Genomic DNA, 22710 nt, shown 5'->3' on the forward strand with positions numbered 1-22710 from the left:
CACAGGTATACTGATATTATAAAAAGCACTCATAAAATAGCAAAGTATTTGAGTGACAACTATGTTACAAACACTTAAAATTTTGGTAGTTCATTGGTGAACTTGTTCTTTCTTTTTCTTCTCTCTCTCTCTCTCTCTCTCTCTCTCTCTCTCTCTCTCCCTACTCTGTAAACTGAAACCTATACCTGACTTTCTGATTTCAGAAATCATAAGAAAATTTGCTAACTTTAATTCCTATTTCTTTTTCTTCTCCTCTAACCAAATCATAATTCTATTGTTTTTATAAGCTCTACTTTTCTTTAATCCGTGATTTTTATGGAGATAGAGTTGGTGATATAAATGAAATGATATGTTGGGGAAAATGAGCGTTGGGAAAGTTCGCATTCTTCTGAAGTCTCTGCCTCTGAGAGTGGATACCGGATGTTAGTTACGTAGCTTTGAAACACCTTTTAGGGAAGTGTTTCCACCTCTCCTACAATGTGATAGGTATGAACTATGGGTTCCAGCCAATGTTTCCTTTATGACCTCTGTTCTGATTTTCAGCATGATGTTACAGTAGTAGGTGTTTATGTAACATATTTCTAAGTTACACAAAGGATTTTTCTTGTCCATCACCTCTATTCCTACCTGTATATCAATAACAGTTACATAATTTCCATGTCACAGAGGACAAATAGAAACATATTTATATTTATATAATTTATCTATCATCATAGTGGGTAACTGAGGTCTGACCCTCATTCCAAGCCTCTTACTCTTTATTCTATTATGCAAACCCTTTGTTAAGAGGGTAATGAAGAGGGTTAAAGGTGAGAAGAAAGCAGAGCCAGGAGAGAGGATGTGATGATATTGATTAAATGATATTCTGGTACGTGTCTCAGGATGCTTTCATAGAATATCATCCTGACTCAGTGGATGCTCCTAGTCTGAAAAGACGACATAGCTGTACTCTTTATGAAGCCAACGTACCATTCCTAATGTAGACACCCATGCTAGAACTGCAAAAAGTACACCTTGGTTTCCATCTTTGAAATTCTGTTGTGAAACTGCTAATACTAATTTCCTCCAGGGAGGAAAACTCAGTGAAAGGATGACTTTTCACTTCATATTGTTTTGTATCATTTAAACAGTCAACTCTGTGACTGCCACCTATTTAAAGAAACATTAGGAAATATATTTTTAAATGTGTTTTAGATATGAAAATTTTCAGCTTCCCATACAATCAAGATCTTGTTTGAATCACTAAAAAGGATTTCAAAAGCCGGGCTCTTGACTCTCAAAATTCATTGTTCTTTAAGCACCTCCTATAGTATTAACTTCAGCTTATAATTTTACTGGGGGATGCACAGACAGAAATGTTCTAACAAACTGGCACCATAAAGTATATGGGGCATGTCAGAACCATTCATAAAACCCATTTCCACCAGTGCAATTCCATGATCTCCAACTCTGTAATTTACCCTCCCCTTTTGAGTCCTTCTCCCAAGCCCAGAGGGAAAGCCCCTTATAATGCTATGGTGAGTGAGGTCATCACTGTTAATCAAGGTCTGGTGGGTACTCCACTTTGAAGAATGTTAACTTCTAGGCACAAGTGGACCTTCCATCATGGAGTAAAGGAAAGAAGTCATGTTGGAGTAGGAAGGAAATATAAAAGAGGGAAGTAAGGACTCTGAAGAAAAGGTGAGTTCTAGATTCATGTTCAAGGCAAAGTCATAGTCGTGAGAAGTGACCTGCAGACACCACTGAAGACATGTTTTCCCATTCTCTGTGCTCAGAGTATATTCTCCTCACTAAAAGTCACGATAGTCACTGCTACTGTGCAGTAAAATGTAGAATTGTTCCTGTGTTTTATTAACATTCTTGATTTTGTTAAAAATAACAAGTGCTTCAGGGAATAAGAATTTATGCCTCCAGCCTAGCAGGTGAAATATCTGTCAGCAGCCACAGAGAAGATCTTTATTTATATGCATTAATTTTTATGACTTAAATTGAATTTTCAATGTTCATTTAATTTCAAGTTGTGTTTCTAACCAAAACCTCTCCTGATATTTATTGGTAAGAGCCATAACTGCATTAGGAGACAGCATAAAGCATAAAATTCTGCCCTTGATGTATTTTTATTTCACCTTGTTTTGATTTGCAAATCCTTTATAAATGTGTTTCCCTCATGTTTACTGCCCAAGGAAACTGTTTGCCAAGGTGTGAACAGATTCACACTGTACGTTGACGGAGCTTGGCATGTCAGCAGAAAATTAATAGCTGCTTTGTTTTTACTGCTGATACAACTGACCTTATGAAACTATTTAATTGTTTTCTGTTCATCTCAGAGTCTCACCACATTATTAACTTCTAATATTTCTTTCATTTTAATTATAAAGTTGGACAAAATCTATAATAATCATTTGTGTGGAACTCTGTTATAGTATGTTTGTATTGAGACATTATTTGTGTCCTTCTCATGCCTTCATCATGGAAATATCTCCTAGCACATTTTTTTTGTTATAGATTTCTATGCTTATAGTGCACAAGATATCAAAAACCTAGCATACACAAAATACTATCCAAATCATCCATTAGATCTTTTTGGACATCACCCATTGAGAGAAGAAAATAATCCTGTACAGTGTATAAATTGTATAGAGAATATAGCAGAAAAAAATTACATAGTTCAAGAGAGTCTCATGTTTTTATCAGTGAAAATTCTTAGTTCAGAGACAGTTTTATTTCTATTTTTCTGCTTCATGTCTCCTAACTTATTTTAAGATGATCTCTTATATCTACCATTCTAGAGAAAGTTGACAAGGGGAAGGGCAATGTGCTAATTAAAATCATCTCTTCTCAAACCTTAATGAAAAGTTGGCAGTATTGTCATTTTTCTTGGGGTTCGTAGAATTTGGTCGAGATTCTCTAGACATAATAATTTTTTCTGTCCCTATGATTTAAAAAAAATATTCTTCAATCTCTTAAAAATAATGAAGTGTGTGTTATAAATTAAGCAACTTCTGATTAAAGATGGTTATATAAGGATGTTTTTTAGTTCTATGTTTTTAAGAAGCCAATTGTCAAGAAATGATGAACTTTCTCTTCATGGAACAAGAAAGTAGCCATGGCTACACAGCAAAGTCCTAAATCCCACTGTGAAATATATTGATGTTTGAATGGAGGTTAGGAAGGATGCAAAGAGTCAATAGACCTCCAGCTGCAATATGTTACATATTTCATAAAACTGTTCTAAACCATTTGTTTAAACAATAAAATGACAAAGAAAATGTGGTGATAATTGAATTAAATGAGTTCTTCAAAGGTAAATAAAATGTTGAAAATGTCACTGAGAAAAGGGAGAAACAGCTTTAAGAATTTTGAACGGTCTGAGACTTGACCCTACTTGGAAGCTCAAGAGTCTTTCTGTCCGAGTTCAAAACAGAAAACATGACTTTCAGTTCAGAAACAAAGGAGTTTATTACTCATGGAAATAGTGGAAATCAGAATATCAACTTTTCTTCAATAATCTCCCTAACTTAGTTTCTATGGGTGACTCTAAGAGGTAATACCTGTGCATGTAGTAGCTTGTATTACAGAAAAGGAACTCTTTATTTAATATACAAATGTTTTTTTAAATGGGAGATAATCATATGCTGTTTTCTTAACTTCTGGAGGGAGATACTAACTCTGTCTTATAGAAATTTAAGCAGACCTATACTTTGTTCTAAATATAAAAACTATCTTTATAATCCCAGGTTGTTGGAAGTATGAACATCGGCAAAAGAATAGTCTGAATAAAAGGAATATGAGTGTCTTTCTTACAAGATATGAAGTAAATCAGGAGGTCCATAGAGAAATTATCTCAAAAATGACCCAATTCTTGGGATTCTGATAAAACATCCCAAATACTTTACTCTGTCAGTTACTCTGATTTGTGACTGACAGAGGTGGCTCAAATTTACGAAATTTATTGCAGGTGTGACCAGCATCAGTTAAGGGGAATAGAATGACAATCAACTCAATAAAGTTTCTTGCCTCACTAAGTAAGCTGAAAAAGTCCTAGTTATATTCAAACAGCTGTTTAAGCATTGCTTTGAAAATACCATCTGAATGTATTCTTGTCACTGGCCAGGTTGAGTTAATTGTGCTATGGAATGATTGAGCAAATGTTATAGAAATGGGGGATAGAGAAGATATGCAGGTGCTTTGCATATCCAGAAACATATGCAGGCACATGCAAAACCCAATACTAACCTTAGACCTAAGATAGACTTCTCATTAAGGTTAAGAAGGATGGAAATTAAATTTTGGTCAGAGCTGTTTGGCAGAAAATATAAGACCCAAAGTCAGTTAAAGTTAATATGTTGATGATAGCTTTGGAAAGCCACACAGGCAGATAATGCTAAGGATGCTAAGGAAAATCTCTGAAAGATAAACATCCACAATGTTCTTTCCTCCCTTCACAGGTACCAGGGTTATTATTGCCTCTCCACTGCCAAAGAATAGGTGTCTCTTATTCCAGAAATGGAACTTCACCTTTTGCTGCAATATTCTCCTCTTTCCTTCTTTTGATAAGAAGAGCCGGGTGGAAGAGAGAGAAAGTGGTATAGAAACCTATAATTTTCTTTACTTCAATCCATGTCGACCACCATAGGGGAATACATTGAACACTTCTAAGTGATCATAATACTTGTGATCAAGGACTATGGCATACAACATGAGAATCCAGGTGACTTAAATAGAATTAAGCTAGAATCCTTCTGGCCCTTTTTTGAAGAGTGTATAAAAGTGTGTCCTAAAGTTGCCATTAAAGGGGAAGAGGTGTCATGCCAAGAATCATGGGAGAAAAACCTTCAAATTTTCAAAGTATTTTCATGTGACTTTCCAATTTCTTCCAACCCGATCAAAACCCAGGGAGTGGCTAAGGTAGAAAATTTCCTCCTGGAGCAGCCACAGTTAGTGATCAAACTATCTTTCTAAAGTATACAGACCAAAAAGAGATTATGAAGATAAGAATTTTGAGATGATTTGTCAATCAACCTGTTCCAACATTCATTGATATCAGATTTTGTGTATTGAAGGAGATAGGAAATGTCCATCTAATAATTTGTCAATATGCAGCTTCATAACATTTTCAACACAAAGTGCATTATTGTTAGAATGAAAATTATCTGAAGAGCTGAAGACATGACACAGAGTAGTTTCAAGGTGATATATAAATGTATCAAAGATTGATCCTAGACATTAATTGTTATATTACTTTACAGAAGGCTAGGATCATTTCCTCAACGTTAGCCAGAGGAACCACACTCAAATTCTAATATATCCATTTGCTTTATATTTAGCTCAAACAAGCATATTTAACCCATTTATTTAAGTTGCCTGATTTTCATATTCCACAAAAATCTCTCAACATATGGTAATCACAGATAAGATAAACCCTGGAACTATAGAAATACCATATGATGGTTAATTTTCCATATCAACTTGACTGAACTATAGGTGCCCAAATATTGGGTTACTGATAATTCTGGGTATTTTTATGAGGATATTTTTAGATGAGGTTAACATTTTAATGGATAAAATAAAACACATAGCTACCTGAATATATGTTGGCATCATCCAGTCAGTTGAAGGAAAGCCTGAATAGGGGTTTAGAAAAGACTCACCTACTCCTACCTAGGAGAAAATTCTCTAGCACATTGTCAATAGAATGGAACTGCAGCATTTGCCCTTCTGTGTTTCAAGCCTGACAGAAATACTGTTGAGGTAGAAGTTTAATGCGGGTTTCTTGATTCAGTATGCATTTAACCAATAATTTAATTACCCAATAAATTTTATGAGCATTTCTTTTATCAAATACATTAAATTAGTCTCATCTTGTTGATATCTTCAATGCCGGAAGATAGAAAACCAAACTAAATATGCTTTACACTAATTCAATCCCAAAATATTAAAGGAAAATTTACACTAAAGACATTGAATTATTAAAAAGTTATTTGGCCCAAAATTTTCATAAATTTAATTAGATAATACAAATAAAATCTTACTTCATTGGTATATCATTCTCTCTGAAAGAAAATCTATTAGCCCTACTTTTTTTATAATAATAGTCTTTATTCTCTAATTCCCAGTTCCAGAATATGTTTAACTATAGTTTTCCTTGTATCTTCTTTGTCTACAGTATGTTTTGTAAGCAGAAACCTAACTCTGATGGAAATTTCTGAAAGCTTAAAATGTACAATAATGACAAAAATTCATTTCTAAGAAAAACCTTTTAATAAATGGAGCTCAAGATAATGCAACTATTTATAATAAATGTTCATTATTCTACAATATTTGGCATATCCAACTGTTAGCAGAAAAAAAAAAGATTCAAATCCACCATATAGTCTTTTCTCCATTATGTATCTGTTCAAACACTCTTGATTTTCTAGTGTCACTCTAAGTTGTCATTTCAATCATTAACAACAATTCTAATACTTGGCCAGTAGATGTATAAATGTTAAATATTATTGCAAAGACTTTTTGTTAATTTAATTTGTAACTATTAATATTTTTATTCTTGTTATCTTTGGAGCAGCAGCAAGGAAAAACTTGCCTGTTTGAATCACAGACATTTAGAATATTTCATCAACCGAGCATATATTATCATTGTGCAGAGAGTTGAACCATTCTTTCAGCATGGAAGAAGAGTAAAGCCTTAAGGTCAAATAGGACTAGGTTCAATCTAACCCCAATGTTTCCAGTGTGCAATTATATTAGTCTGCACTCTTTTCTTTTAAAATTACTTTGTTTGTATGTAGTGGGGTGGGGGAGGTTGGTGCTAATGATTGAACCTTGGAACTTGTGCATGCTAGGCAAATGTTCTACCACTCAGTTAACTTCCAATCAGCCCAGGGCTGCCATAACAAAATGCCATAGAAAGAGTGGCTCGAAAACAGGAGTTTGTTTCCTCACAGTTCTATAGGCCAGAAGTCCAAGATCAAGGTTCTGGCAAGATTTTGAGAAGAGTTGTTTTGTATTAAGTTTTGTGTTCTTGGTTTACTAATAATCACCAACTCACTCTGTCCACACATGGCCTTTCCTTGGTGTGTGCACATCTTTAGTGTCTCTTTTGTATAAGAAAATCAGTCCTATCATACCAGGGATCCCACCTCCCTAGTAATCTCATTTAATGTTAATTATCTCCCTAACTTCTCTATCTCCAAATAGTCACTTAGGTGTTCAGGATTCACATATGAATGTGTAGGAGTAGAATTCAGTCCATAACACTGACCCTAAGTAAATAATAACTGTGATCCTCAGTTTCTCTGTTTGTAAAGTAAAAGTGCTGATGATCGCCCTTAATAACTATTCTGCTTAGTAAATGAGATACTATGTATCAAATTCACAGTATTCCATCTGGAGTTGTAGCTCTGTGGTAGAGCACTCCCCTTCCACATGTTGGGTTGGATTGGGTTGGATCCTCAGCACCACATAAAAATAAGTCAATAAAATAAAGGCATTGTGTCCATATACAACTAAAAACATTTAAAAATTCATGGTGTTTATGATTAAATAACACTATATCTATAATGGACTGTACTTCCACCTGACCACTGAATCTCCATTACCTATTGTTCGTTGCATAGGTATCAAAGAGCAAGGATAGGGGCTGTACTAATCAAAATAAATCACAGAATTGCATTAAAATTAATGTGAATCTTCCATGAATTAAACAAGATAAGTTTGGATGTGGATTAGGTCTCGTTTTGATGTCTGTAAAGATTTTAAAATCAACTCACATCTGAAGTTTTCCTAAGTCTTTGTTCTGTTTAAAGATGGTAATGTTATGTAGCATATCCTTTGCAAACAAATGTGATGAAATAGGCTGAAAGGAAGATAAAATAATATATTAATGTAGTTTATTTGTTTTCAAACATCATGTAGAGATTCTAGCCTCCACATATAAAAGAACCTATAGGTTAATTGAGTTTCAGGGTAAGATTGAATGGCTAATTTGTGACAATGTTGAGACTACCACTTAGGTTTTCAAATTTCTTTCCAAAAGTTCTAAAATTTTCTTTAATTGCTTGCCTTACCAGGTAAGTGATTTTTGAGTCTAAGTCTAGTTTGTTCTTTCAGTTGTACAAGAGTGATAATTATGTGACTTCATCCATAGTTTGTTTTAATGAGGATTACATGTATCGTTCTTGTGAAGTACTAAGCAGAGTGCTCAATGATCAATAACATTAAATTTTCATGATAATTTTACCCAGAATAATTAATTTACCATTATCTCCTAGTTAGTGTTTTTCTCTCGTGGTACGATTTATCACATTTAATTCTTTGAAGTAATTAACTACTTAATATCTCATTTCTTCAGTTCTACTTTTGAAACTCTATAAAACATGACCAATTTTACCCACTTGGTAGGCATTCATGCAACATACCAATTTGAACCCTGACTCTATTCATTTTTCCCCTCACCAATGTTATCATTGATTCTGTATAATTCTCACTTTTAGAAACAGGACCCCTGGAAATGTCCCATGGAATTCTAATCATTTTAAAGGTGAATATCAAGGTTGCTTTTCCACTGGCCCCTTCTTTAAATATTACTATACATTTCTATTTTCTGAGCTAATTTATTTTCTTATTCTATTTTAGTCTACTTCAGTTGGACCTGTAGTCCATCATTTATCTCACATTCTCAAATAGAAATCATGTCTCAACAGACTTTAACACTCTTTTTGAAACTTAGCAGTCAGGTGAAAGAGTAAGAGAATGAGGTCTCAGCTAATGGAAGTAATGTTTTTAAAAACTCAAGAAGTTCTTTAAATAAGAAATATTTGAACATTTTTGGGCCACTGCAAGTCCTTTGATATGGTTAAAGCAGAGTTCAGTGGCAAATATTGACACTGGAGTGTTACACATGGCAATGAATAAATCTATAACCCATGCTAAGGATGGGCATTCAGGACTACCAGAAGGTTTTAAAGTAAAGGGGTATTTTAGGTTTAAATTCTAGTAAGATTACCTTGACTGAGGCATGGAGAATGATTTAGAGTTGTTAAGGAAGATAAATTTGTTAGGAAGACAATGGCATTACTCAAGGCCTACTCAAGGGCTCCTCCCTGATTTTGACTGTCTTCCTCATTCAGGGTTTAACTCAAGTGTCATCTACTCAGACAAGGTAGAAAATCTTCTCATTGTCAATTCTTTTTTGGAGATCAGTTAGCTTGATTTTATATATGGTATCCACCAATACCCACAATTTCCAATTTATGTATTAATTGTCATCTTATATTTAAAGACAGATAATGAAAACAAAGACTGTATCTGCAAAGCAGTCTGTTCATAAACAGAGGCTGAGATTTAGTAATCACCAAAGCTTTATTGTGGAAAAAAATGAAACAATCCTTACCAAGTGTGATAATACTGAATAGGATAATGAATGGGCAGGGAAGATGGAAGGACATTAAAAGTTATGTATTAGCAGATAGACTCATTTATTCCCCCAGCTTTAGAGATGCTTGAGAAAATATCTTTTAGACAAGCTTCTAACAAAATCAACTAAAAAGATGCATTCCTTGATGATAAAAGTGTCTTTTTTTGAGGTTCTTATTTACTAATTACCAATTCAAGGATGCTCAAACATGCTGCATTAGGTTGAGAAGATCCTTCGTTTTGTATCTTCTAATCTATTGCCCATAACTGAAATTAAAATGTCAGGATAGAGAAATGTGTAGCTCTCAGTTCTAAGTAATTAACAATTCATTTAAGGTGAGAGATTCTAAACCCTAGAGTTACCCTTCAATGACATAGCCTGTTTCTTTTTAGTATCTCCTTTGACCAAAATACCCTCTAAGGTTATTAATCAAATAAAATCTGCATAGGTTTGTTGTAGCCTTTGTGATGCTGTCATTAGGCATCTTCCTGGCTTGTAGCCATTCATATCACTCAGCAAATATACTAAGTTTACTTATAGACTGGATTCAAAATCTGAACTTGAAATTCCATTCTGGTTGCCTTACAAAGAAGCTTGGATAAAAGAAACATTACATAAAAGGTAAAATAAATTGTATTAAAATCTGTATATTCTTCTTAATGTGTTCCTTTTCTTACTAAGCACACTGTCACTCCCCTGGTGGAAGTACTCAAATTTTTCACATGGCTATTGTGATAGTCTCCTAACTGGTCTCCCTCACCCTGCACTTTCCCACTTAGTTTTCATTCTATTCTCACCCACAGAGTTAATGTCATTCCTCAAGTCAGAATACTACATGGCTCATCTCACTCAAATTAAAACCCAAAGTGTACTTATCATGGCCTACAATATTCTATATGATTGTGCTTCCCAATCATCTTTTACTCCTTTTAGTCTCCTCCTTCTTTCTGATTGTTTGCTATTCCTTAGAATATCAGGCACTTACTAACCTTGTTCTAGACTCTGGGATTTAGAGGAGTAGAAGAGACAAAAATTACTCTTCTTATAGATCTTTTCTTTTGGAAGGTAGATGGAGTTCATCTTATCTATCTATCTATCTATCTATCTATCCATGTATGCATCTATTTTTAGAAGAATTTTTATGAGAGTGAACTCATGCAACTGTGCAGGCAAGCTGAGGATCACGGAACACTGAAAAAGTAACTCAGTTAATGTTCAAAGGCCTGAGAACTGCGGTTCCAGTGTTCAAAGAGAGAAAAAAAGTCTGCATTCTAGCTCAAACACAGAGAGAAAATTTGGCATTCTTCTGCCTTTTGGTTGTCTTCTGTTTTTATGGGGGCTTTTTGTTTGTTTGTTTGTTTGTTTGTTTGTTTTCTGCTGTTGTTTTGTCCTAATGCATTGGACCACATCTTCCCACATTGTCTATTGCAATCTTTCTTACTCTATGTATGGATTCAAACGTTTGTTACTATCTTTCAAAAACAACCTTACAAACGTTCCCAGAAATAATGTTTGACCAGCTTTCTAGGCATCCCTTAGCATAGTCAATTGACAAATATGATGAACTATAGCATTGTAAATCAAGGGAAACTTTAAAAAGTCATAGAGAAATGTACTCACAGAGAATGAGTGCTTGCATACCAAAATATTCCTTTTCAATTTCAGAATAATGCAGTGGGAGATAAACCTGGAAAATTAAGATACAATTAAGCTTTTATAATTAAATTTTTGGTATAAGCTAACATATTTATAAATTGATTTCTGAACATAAAATGTGTTGGACATCTACTCAGCCCAGCATTTTATAAGAATAAAATTATGAGCAAAACACATAGATTCTGTATATCAGTTGAGTTTATGGATACAATGAGAGGCTGGTAACAATGAGAACAGTAAATGGAAAAATATATAGCTTATTTCAAGCTATTTCTAGAACACAGCTATGTAATAGTAGCTTCTATCTGTTATTTCTAATTTTAAATTATGAGAAAACAAAATAAATGAAATAAATTCAGAATAAATAAAAATGTTTAATATATTCACTGTAGCTTATCATTTCATTTATTTACTCATTTAAAATATAATTGATGAATGCCTATTCTGTGTAGCACACAGTACTGCAGATACCAAACTAAAGAAAGATCTTCTAAATCTAATGGGTAAGCAAACAAAGAACAAAACATCCCAACAATTACAATAATGTAGTCAATCTCCAGGAAAATGTTCTGTGTAGAAGTTTATAGGAAAGACTGTGGAGGATAGTCACAGTTTCCTGATATGAAAGAGTGAAGGGTATTCCAGAAATAGCTTTATTGAAAGAAGAGAAGCAGAACATTTGGAAGCAGGACAGACTGTAGGCCTGCAGTGCATATATTTTATGGCTCTTTTCAAGAAAAATCACACACATTTGAGAATAAAATCAGATATAAAAGCGAATCTTTATTTGAAATGAGAAGTATAATCTCACTAATTTGTTTGATATTTAGGAGACTTATATGAACTCTTCAGGCAATATATCTGTAGTAGTAGGGAGACAGAGATAGGGAAAGGGTTGCCAATACATACTAGGTTGTTGGTTGCAGAGGAGAAATAAGTTCTGTTCTTCTCTTACATAGTAGGGTTAGTACAAATAATGATGATGTACTATATATTTTTTAAAACACTATAAATGTTTCTTAATCATTTCAGGACAGAGAAAATGATAAACATTTGAGGACATATGTTTACCCAGAATTGAACATTACACAATGTGTACATGTATCAAAATATCACATGGTAGCCCATAAATATGAACAATTTTATGCATCAATTAAAAAGAAAGAAAAAATTAAAAGGAATGTTCACATTGAAATGCTTCTTGATTGCAACCTGATTTCCAGGTCTTCACTCAGAACTTGAGAATTCTCAGCAACTTCCAGCATTCAAGGGCTTGTACAAGGACCGGTATATCAGGTTCATCAAGTTCATGATAAATCTACCCGTGGTTTGGAGTGGAAGGTTATATGTGCTGAGAAACAGGGAGGGAGGATAGGAGGTGTAGGAAAAGAGAGGTTACAAAAGATAAAATTGAAATGGGGAAAATGAGGTCAATCATTGGATACTTTAAAAGCCATCTAAGTTATTTTGGTTTTATTCATCAAAGGAGCCTAAAAGGTATTTGAGGAACTGATCCATATATTTAAGGACTTATTTTCTTAAAATATAAAGCACAATGAAAATGATTTTCAGAGATATATCATTTTCTCTAGAGTCAAAGTGAAATATGCATTCATATAGGAATTGATTTGACCTCCACTCCAAACTAATGTGTGCTATTTATAGTGAGATGACTTATTACAGGATCTCAAAACCTATCTTCAGTGCTCATAAAAATGTATTTATTTTCATGCCCTAAAAAATCCACAGGTACTCAGCAAAAATAAATCTTATAGAATTTTTATTATTTATATTTCTTTAAAAATAATTTTATTTTAATGGCGTTAAAGAAAATAATGGGATAAGCAAGAGAATTTTATCATGATAATTTGATGGAGGCAATTGCTTTCTTACTAAGCTCCATAAATAACAGCAAAGAGTAACAAAAGAATGATGAAAATTTCATTTAAAAAATAGCTTTCTTAACTATAAAGAAATATTCCTGAGAGTACGAGTTCATATTTGGGGAAAATAAAAAATTAAAGATAAAGCTAAGCAAGCCCTATTTTCTCTCACTTCCATCTTTTGTTAGAGTCCCCATTTGTACTCTTGGGGACAAGGATGACAGTTACTCTACAGGTGATCCCTTAGAGGGGCCATGTATCGAAGTAGATTTGGCTTCTACCAAATAAGGATTAAACATATTCCATAAATATAGTGTGTTTCTATGTAAGGAGAGTGGAATGTTTGACAAGTATAGTGAGATGTTTTCATGTTTCCATAGTCGGCTGCTGCTTTAATCCAACTATTCAATAGCAAATATTCACCCATTTCTCTGCTCTACCTCTGCTCCTCTGAGCATCACACTCACTTTTGTGTTCTGATAGGTTGCTCCTCCTATGCCTGTCTTGTTTCACTTAGCATAATGACCCCAGTTCCATTCATGTGCTGCACGTAACAGGATTTTACTTTTTTTTATTTTTCTGGATGAATAACATGACACTGTTTGTGTTTGTGTGTGTGTCACATTTGATTTGTCCATTTATTTATCAATGAATACTTGTTTTTTACTGTGTCTTAGCTATTGATAAAAAATGATGCAATAAACCATATAGAGCATGTATCTCTTTGACATATTAATTTCATTCTCTTGGGATGCATACCTAGTAGAAGGATTGCTAAATCCTTTGGTATGTCTATATTTAGTTTTTGGAGAAACCTCCATACTGCTTTCATAATAGCAATGTTAATTTATATTCCAATCAACAAGATATGAGAGGGATGGAGAAAGCTCCAGAAATGTGAATTCCTAGACTCTACCCAATTCTATGCATGACCAACTGTAGGAGTGCAGTACAACATTCCAGAGGATTCCAGTGCATGAAAATTAGAAGAACCACTGATTTAGTCAATTTCTACCCTTTGCACATCAGTTGCCTACTCTTAGGAAATAATGGTATATGTTAAATTAAGTCATACTGAGTTATTGGGGACATTGATGTTTCAATAGAAGAAATAGAAACATGGACCAGACCAATAAGATATAATCTGACTTAAAAAGGAAATAGCAAATAAAGAAAATGGCAGGTAATATCCTTGATTAAATAGATGCAAAGATCCTCAACAAAATTCTAACAGACCAAATTTAATACACATTAAAAGTATCATTCTCCATGACCAAGTGAAATTCATCTGAGTGATTCAAGGATGGTTGCATATATACAAATCAATAAATGCAATACATTACATTAACAAAATTAAGGGCAAACCATATGATCATTTTAATAGATGCATAAAAAGGATTTGACAAATTCAATACTCCTTCACATTAAAAATTTTCAACAAATTAAGTATAGCAGAAATGTACCTCAGAACAATAAATGAATCCATAGATAATGTTGTACTGAATAGGAAAGTTTGAAATCTTTTCAGCATACTACAGTAATACAGACATGCCAATGTTTATAGTAGAGCAACTTATGGTAACAAAGATATGAAACCAGCTCAGGTGCCCATCAGTATGATAAAGAAAATATGGCATATATATATATACAAACAAGCTTTACTTGACCATAAAGAAAAATAAAATCATGGCATTTTCTGGCAAATGGGAGAAGAGGAATGTAAGGAAGAGAAGTAGAGAATGAGATTAATTGAGTTAGTTTTTGAGCATATGCAAATATGGCATAATGAATCCTACTAAGTGTAATTCTAATATACATATAAAAATATATTACAAAATTAAAGCAACAATAATAGCATGAAACTGGCATAAAAATAGATGCACAGACCAGTGAAACAGAAAAAAAAAAAAGATTATTGAGATAAATCCAGATAGTTGGAGCCAACTGGCTTTTGACAGAAATATCAAAAAGACACACTGGTAAAGGTCAGTCTATACAATAAATGGTGCTGGGTAAACTAGATATGGACGCAGAAAAATGAAACTAGATACCCATCTCCTACCAGGTAGCAAAATCAACTCAAAATGGATTACAGACTTAAATTTAAGCTTAAAATATTAAAATACTAGAAGAAAATATTGGGCAAATGCTTGATGACACAGAACTAGGCAAGGATTCTTTGGATGAGACCTCAAAAGAACAGGATACAAAAACACAAACAGAGAAATAGGGTGACATCAAACTAAAAAGCTGCTGCTTTCAGTCAACAAAGAGATAATGCATAGAACAGGAGTAATAATTTTCAAAGTAGGTAGCTGACAAGAGGTTAACATCGATAGTAGCTAAGAAACACAAACAACTCAGCAATAAAACAAACAAACAAACAAAAAAAACCCACAAAAAATTCAATTAAAAATGGGCAAAAGAGCCAGATGTGGTGGCACACACCTGTAAATCCCAGCAATTTGGGAGGCTGAGTCCGAAGGGTCAGAAGTAGAAGCCAGCCTCAGCAGTTTAGCAATGTTTTAAACAACCTAAACAGATCTTGTCTCAAAACTTAAAAAAAATAAAAAAGTTAAAAGAATGTTGGGGATATAGCTTAGTGGTAAAGTGCCCATGATTTCAATCTCCAGTGACAAAAAAAAAAACTAACAAAACAAAAAAAATTGAAAATATATTAATAGATATTTCTTAAAAGAAGTTATACAGATGACAACAGGGATATGATAAATGCTCAAGAGCAATAACTCTGAGAAACATACAAATCAAAGCCACAGTGAGACATCACCTTACCCAATATAATGGTAATGTAAAAAAGACAAGAGCAATAAATGCTGGCGAAGATGTGAAAAATGGAGAATTCATGCTTTTGATTAAAAATGTTAATTAGTATATATTTTATAGAAAACAGTACAGATGTATCTCAAAGAAGTAAAAACAAAACTTCTGTTTGATTCAACATTGCACTGAGTATATGTCCAAGGAAAATGAACTCAATGTGTCAAAGAATTATCTGTATCCTCATATTTACTGCAGCACTATTCACAATAACCAAAGCAAGAAATCAGCCCAGGTGTCCATCAATAGATGAGTGAATGAATAATGCGGTATATGTATACAGTAGAAAGTTATTTCGCCATGAAAGAGAATGAAGTCTTGTCATTTGCAGCAAAATAAATGAACCTAGAGGACATTATGTTAAGTGAAAAAAGCCATACCCAGAAAGACAAACATTGCATTCACTCAACCATACATGGAATATAAAAACGTTGTATTTATAACATTAAAAGAGTAGAATAGTGGTTATCAGAGACTAAGGAAAGGAGGGAGGAGGAGGAAGAGGGAGATACTGTTTAAGAAGTACAAAGTTACAGTTAAATGGAGAGAATAATTTCTGGTTTTATTACACAGTAATAAACATTTACATTTCAAATTATCTAGAAGATACTGTTTTGGATGTTATTACTCAAAGAAATGATAAATATTTGAGCTGATGAATATGCTTAGTTGCCCTGGTTTGATCACTATACAAAATATACATGTAACCAATTATCACATGATATCCCACAAATATTTATTATTATTATTTATCAAAAAAATTTTTAAATAGAAAATCCTGGCAGAAGACTAAATGCTAAACTCATAAAGTACAACTATAAAAGTGTATTTTATTATAGCACCTGAAAAGAAAGTATTTTGATGAGGATGTTTTCAAGTAATTAAGAGCTTCATATTTGATCCACCCTGCAAATATCTATTTCGAATATCTATTCCTGTGTCAATCCATCAAAATATACTTGTTCATACTTATCCTTTTCAGCCCCTCATCTCTTCTTTATAAGGCAACAGCTAGATGATAAACCAATACATGATGGAGCACTTTTTTTTTGGTAGTGGTGGTTCTAAGGATGGATGTCAGGTGCATGCATGCAAAAGCAAGCACTCCACCACTGAGCTACAACTCCAGCCCTGTTTTACAAAAAAAAAAATGATACAGTGTCTCTAAATTTCCATAAGATAGACTTGCAGTCTTCCTTCTCATTCTCCTAAATAGCTAAGGTTATGTGCATGTGCTGCCTCAGGTTTGGCTGAAGTTCAGTTATTTTACTCATTATAAGTTCCTTAAAATTTCACCAATGATCCCTCAGTTCTGTGTGTTGGGAAAGTCTGACTAAAATGGTAGGTTAATGAGGTATGAAGAGAGCTTCCATGATTGATCACAGCATATTGATTAATCTCATCAATATGCTATGATCTTTTTTTTTCAAACCTGAGTTTATAGATTTTTACCTGAAATATTTACCTGCAGAAAGCAAAAACAAATAAAAAAAGCCAGAAGGAAGGTGTGCTTCCTTTAGCCTCAGTACCACATGTGTGAGTTGCTATGAAGTCATATAGAAAATAATTTCACAGGAATGAGTATAAAGGTATTGTAAGAAAAATAAGTGTATTTCACAAAAACAGTGATTCTAGTTCTTCAAAGACTTTCCTAAGAAAAGTTGTTTAAAAAATGTTGGACCTAAAATCACATCGAAGAATTTTGATAAAACTGCTACAAAATCTGGGCTGTAAGAATAAGCAATGAGGGGACAAAGGACCAAAGCACAAATTCCAGCAGGCAAATAAATTCAACAAGAAGAGAACATTCCAGCCCATAGAAGTGATGAATCAGTAACCAAGAAATCCAATTGGGATGACTTCAAAAAGAAGAAGAAAGAATTTAAGCCTAATAGATGATTCAGTGACAAACCCAACTACATCATCATCATTGGAGTGAAGCTGACTTGGGAGATCTTAAGAAGAAAAGATTGTGACCAAAAAAAAAAGAAAGAAAGAAAATGAAGTTGATGACTGTATTGCAGAAATTGATTCAAGGGAAGATAAAAACTCTTGCTTTTTTTTGTACATGATTCAACTCATGTGATCCAGTGCTATATACAGTATGGTAACTAAGAACAGAGAAAATAGGCCTTTGAAGAATTGTGAGATGATATGGTTGAATTAAATAATGCTAAATATTTCAGGAATATTGTTAAGAAGTTTCTCATATATGGGAGTGAACCACAGATTACAGAGATCATCCGAAATTTTAAAGGCCATGAGAGCAAGATGCACCACACAGAAGGTCTGCCCTCCTGGAATATGCATGCAATGACAAAGCCATTTTGAGCAGAATAAGTGCTGACAGAGGAGCTTTATAGTAGCACAGTTCATCTTTACAAGTCAGCATAACACCCAACTGTGGTCAGAATGTTAAAGGTACAGCCAGAAAATTAGAGCTTATTATGGATGAAATGAAGTAGACTCTAAAGGCCCAAATGGAACTGTGATTAAGCACTCATTAGTCTATAAACTATTCCTGGGCTTTTTTTTTATTATGAATACATCCTGCAAAATTCAGATCAGAACTGCGTGAAACCATCCGCGAAGCAGTGGTATACCTGGCACACATACACCTGATGGCACCTGAGCAGCTAAGCATTGTCTATTGAAGGGCACACCCAATGAGGGCTTATTTCAAAAGGTGACTAATGGCCAGTTCTCTATTCACTTTTACTGGATGCATTTGATTGTATTGACTATTCTAAGCTTATGAAGCAGATAATCATCTCAGAGATTATCAGATTTTTGACAAACATGGTAAACAACAAAAGTGGAAGAAAATTCTGTTGCCTTTACTGAGTGCTGGAGCTCCTGCATATAGGATACAAGAAGTCATTGAAGTAGTGCAAAAAGTAAACAATAATGCACACAGTAAGAAAGAGATATACTGTTGTGGCGTAAACTAATCAATAAAATCAGTAGGAGTATGAATTATAGGTTATAGATTAGTAAAAAAATATATTATAGATATACAATTTTGATAAATTATAATTATAAAGCAAGAACTGTCATAGTCAGGCCTAAGACTCTATTTTGTTGCCTTCCATAAAAAACTGTTATAAGAGCTGTTTCTGAGAACCGGAAATAAAAGCTGTTTTCTTATAATATATTGTCTTCTCTATTTTGTACCCCACAAAATGTATTCAACCCAGGATGCAGTTGTCTAACACCTTCTTAAACCCAAGATGCGATTGTCTGAGTTGCTCTGTTAACTACTGTTTTAGCTTCTATGATTGGCTTGCTTGCATGACACGAAGAAAAGTCCCTGAGCTGTATTTTTCATCCTTAAATTCCCAAGACACAGACCAGGAAATTGCTGTTCTCCTACAGAGCTTCAGTCTCTATGGTGGTTGACAGTCCCTGGCCAGATAAATAAAGCTCTTCTTTGAACTGAATTTGGACTCAGAGTGTTTTCTGAAGCGACTCCTCATAACACTGTTGTGAACTCTTACAATCTATTTCTCCAATTTTATTAAATTACCTGCCAGGACATGCCCAAGAGGTGGTTCTATATAAGTCTGTATGGGCGCTGGTGTCAGATATTCTGCCACTGGAGACACTCAGCTGGTCAGTGGATACCATTGCGAGGTTGGAACAGCAGACTAATCCTGGTGGCAAGGGCAGAGAGCCTCAGTTACAGAACATGAGTTCCGACCAAGAGGTTGTAAAACAAAGTCAAGCTGGGCTGGAAAGCTGGATTCCCACATTGAAAATACAAAAATACCAACAAAAGAATGGAAAGTCTACCAGAAAAAACTGATAGCATAGGTGGAAACAGTTAAGAAAAAAATGAAATATTATCTCCCATTCTCTGTTCTCCTCCCAACAACAACAACAAAAAAGATTGGAAATAGTCCATTTAATTGATATTTTAGGAGCTTTGTACTTGTGTTTATAAGAATCAGTTTATATAAAATTATTTCTAAAAATGGTAAAAGAAACAAACAACAATAAAAAAAACTGCCAAAAGGCAACCGTATTGCTGTTTTACTTTATTTGAAAGACAAAGAAGTACTAAATTTATAGGAATTCATATTTTACCTCAATATATGAAACTTAAGAGCTAAAGCTGTCTCCAGAATGAAGTAGCATAATATAGGTATTAAGAGCACATACTTTGGATACAACTGGATTTGAGTTCGTATCTTTCAACTCCTCTTACTAGTTTTTTGACCTTGAGCAAGTTAGTGAACTGTTGTAATTTCAGTTTTCTCAAAATGACAATGATATTTTCTTCATAAGGTTATTGTGATTAAGTATAATAATTATGAAGTACTCCATCCAGTACCCAAGGTAAGTGATCACCTTCGTAAAGGTAAACAACTATGAAATGGTAAGTAAATGGTAGCAACTATGGAATGTTTTTTACATAGTTTCTAGCAGAAGGTGAATTACCAAGCTTGCAGAAATGCTGTAGAATGTGAAATGAAAGAACTGCTGTCTATTTCTTATCTATGAATCTTAGACCTAGAAAGCCCTGTGTTTTCTCACTTCTCTACTTAGATGAAAACTACTTGAAGAAAATAGTTACATAGGGGAAAACAAAATTACTTTGATTACAAAGTAATTTTAAGATGCATTTTGGTAGCTTATCTTTTAGGAATCCATAAAACAAATCTTAAATATTCTCTTCCAACAGTAACATTTTTCTACTATGAATCTCTTCCACATTTAGACCACTGCTTCTTTGATGATGTTCCCACCTCTCACAGCAAAATTCAGACATGACCATGAATCCTCACTCACACATACTATAATTTGATGTCTTGTATAAATCCTGTGAAGCTCATGGGGCTCTGCCTGGGTTGGCATCAAATGTGCCATGGTCTTTAGAAAAGTGTGGCCTTTTTCTATTTCAACATAATTTTCAGGATATAGCTTTTACTTCTGCTACTTAGGTGATGGATAAAATATTTTAACAATCTGACTAGTTATTTCCTACCATTATCCAAGGCATTGACATTTGCAGACATATATATATATATATATATATATATATGTATATATATATATACTTTGACGTAATTTGTTAAACACTCTGTAGGAATCCAATAGGTGAAAATCATTAAAACTATCCTCAAAAAATGTGATTTTAAATGAACAAGGAATACATAAAAATCTTTTTTAAACATGGGAAAGATATTTTCCTTTTATGAAACCATATCCAAGACATTAACACAATTTCAAAATATGTTCTTGCTTTTGATCACAAATCCCACTTCTTTTTATCAGTCCTATGTATTCTTTGGCAAAATTGGTGTTAGAATAACAGCAGAAAAAGAATTTTTAAAAGTGAACTTTTAATATTTATTGTTTGTGGAACTCTTTAATTCCTGGCCAAGTAGATTCATTATTAACAATTTATTTATTTTATTGTTGCCTGCATTTTCCTTCACACTGGGTGAGGGCCTTTTGGGAACCTCAAATATCAATACAGTAGATTCCAGCCACAGATTTGTGGAGTCAGTGATCCTGGCTCCACAGCAGCATTCCAAGAAATGACTCAAGCAGACACTTGTGGGCATTCAATCAGTGTCAGTGGCTTTGGAGGCATTAAATTTATGAGAATCAATAATATTAACTCAGGATGGTGCTTCTACTTTGAAACCTGCACAGCTTTGCCCATTCCTCTAGTGAGAAAAAGAGAATAATTGCATGTCATGTTTCGGGTAATTATAAACCAGTATTATAAAGCCCTTACTACATTTGTATTTATATGATATTACAAGGAGAATACTGAGTCAGGGAGAAAAAAACAACTTGAGCTTAAGACCAAAATTCACAGGTAGAAATCCCCTTTTTCCACTTATTAGCTGTTATATTTTAGACAGCATAGATTAATGGCTATAGATTCCATTGGATTTACTTTGTAGCAATGAATCTTCTAAGAATTTCATATACAATATTTTTATAAATATTTCATTGTCTTAATTTTACAGAAAAAGGAATCCAAACCAAATACAGCATAAATCCAAAGTAACTCGGCTTATATGAGAGGGAGCTGAGGTACCAATGGAGGCCATCTGGCTCTGGGATCCTTATTCTTAACAATTATATACATACTGCTTAACTTTATCATTCATATATTACATAAGCAAGATATTAAAGCAAGATGATAATATCTTTGAAACTAACAGCCTAAGATTATCATTTTTCTCAAACATAATCATTTGGTGTGTTAATATTAGTGCTCTTATTAAACCCAAAGGATCTTATTATATAGAATTATGTAAAAGAGAGGGAATAAACTACTGTTATTTTTATTTTAAGACTAGATACTTAAAATATAAATCTGCAGCATCTGTGTAGTTAAGAATTATAGCATTAATTCCATTTTACAGATGAGGGAAATAAAATTTCTGAGAGGTTAAGTAATTTGTCAACTATTCCACAGTCAAGGAGCCACAAGGCTGAGAGTCAACTTTACATCTTTCTCACTCTCAGTCCAAATTACTTTAATTAGATTATATTGACTAGTAATTTTAAAATATTTTAAAAACCTTTAGAATTTTAACTTTATGCTCCCATTTAGAACATTTATTCATTGATAGTACATGTGTCTCTGCAAAAGTATATAGTAATTCTCTAAATTATTGAATGTAATTAGGAGGAATGAAAACAGTTTAATTTATTCTGTCATGACTGAAATTTCTTAGGAACACAGCACAATTTCTTAGTTAAGAACATTATAAAGTATATACCTTAATTCAACTAAAAGCTCAAATTGATATTTTTGGCAATTATTGGAGAGAAAATAACATATGCATAAGATGTCTTCTCCATAAGGTAGACGATTGATTTCTGTAATTATAAATAACAGTTGGACAACAAACCTTTATTAGCTACATGAAGTCATCTCGAAAGAATCTTTGC

The 22710-nt window shown here is 33.5% G+C and overlaps 1 pseudogene; it reads left to right on the forward strand.

The window, feature by feature from the left end:
* Positions 1-361: 361 nt before the first annotated feature.
* Positions 362-19597, forward strand: LOC143401888 (pumilio homolog 3-like; annotated as a pseudogene).
* Positions 19598-22710: the final 3113 nt, after the last annotated feature.

Source organism: Callospermophilus lateralis, chromosome 6 (genome assembly GCF_048772815.1).
Source record: "Callospermophilus lateralis isolate mCalLat2 chromosome 6, mCalLat2.hap1, whole genome shotgun sequence".
Lineage (NCBI taxonomy): Eukaryota > Metazoa > Chordata > Mammalia > Rodentia > Sciuridae > Callospermophilus > Callospermophilus lateralis.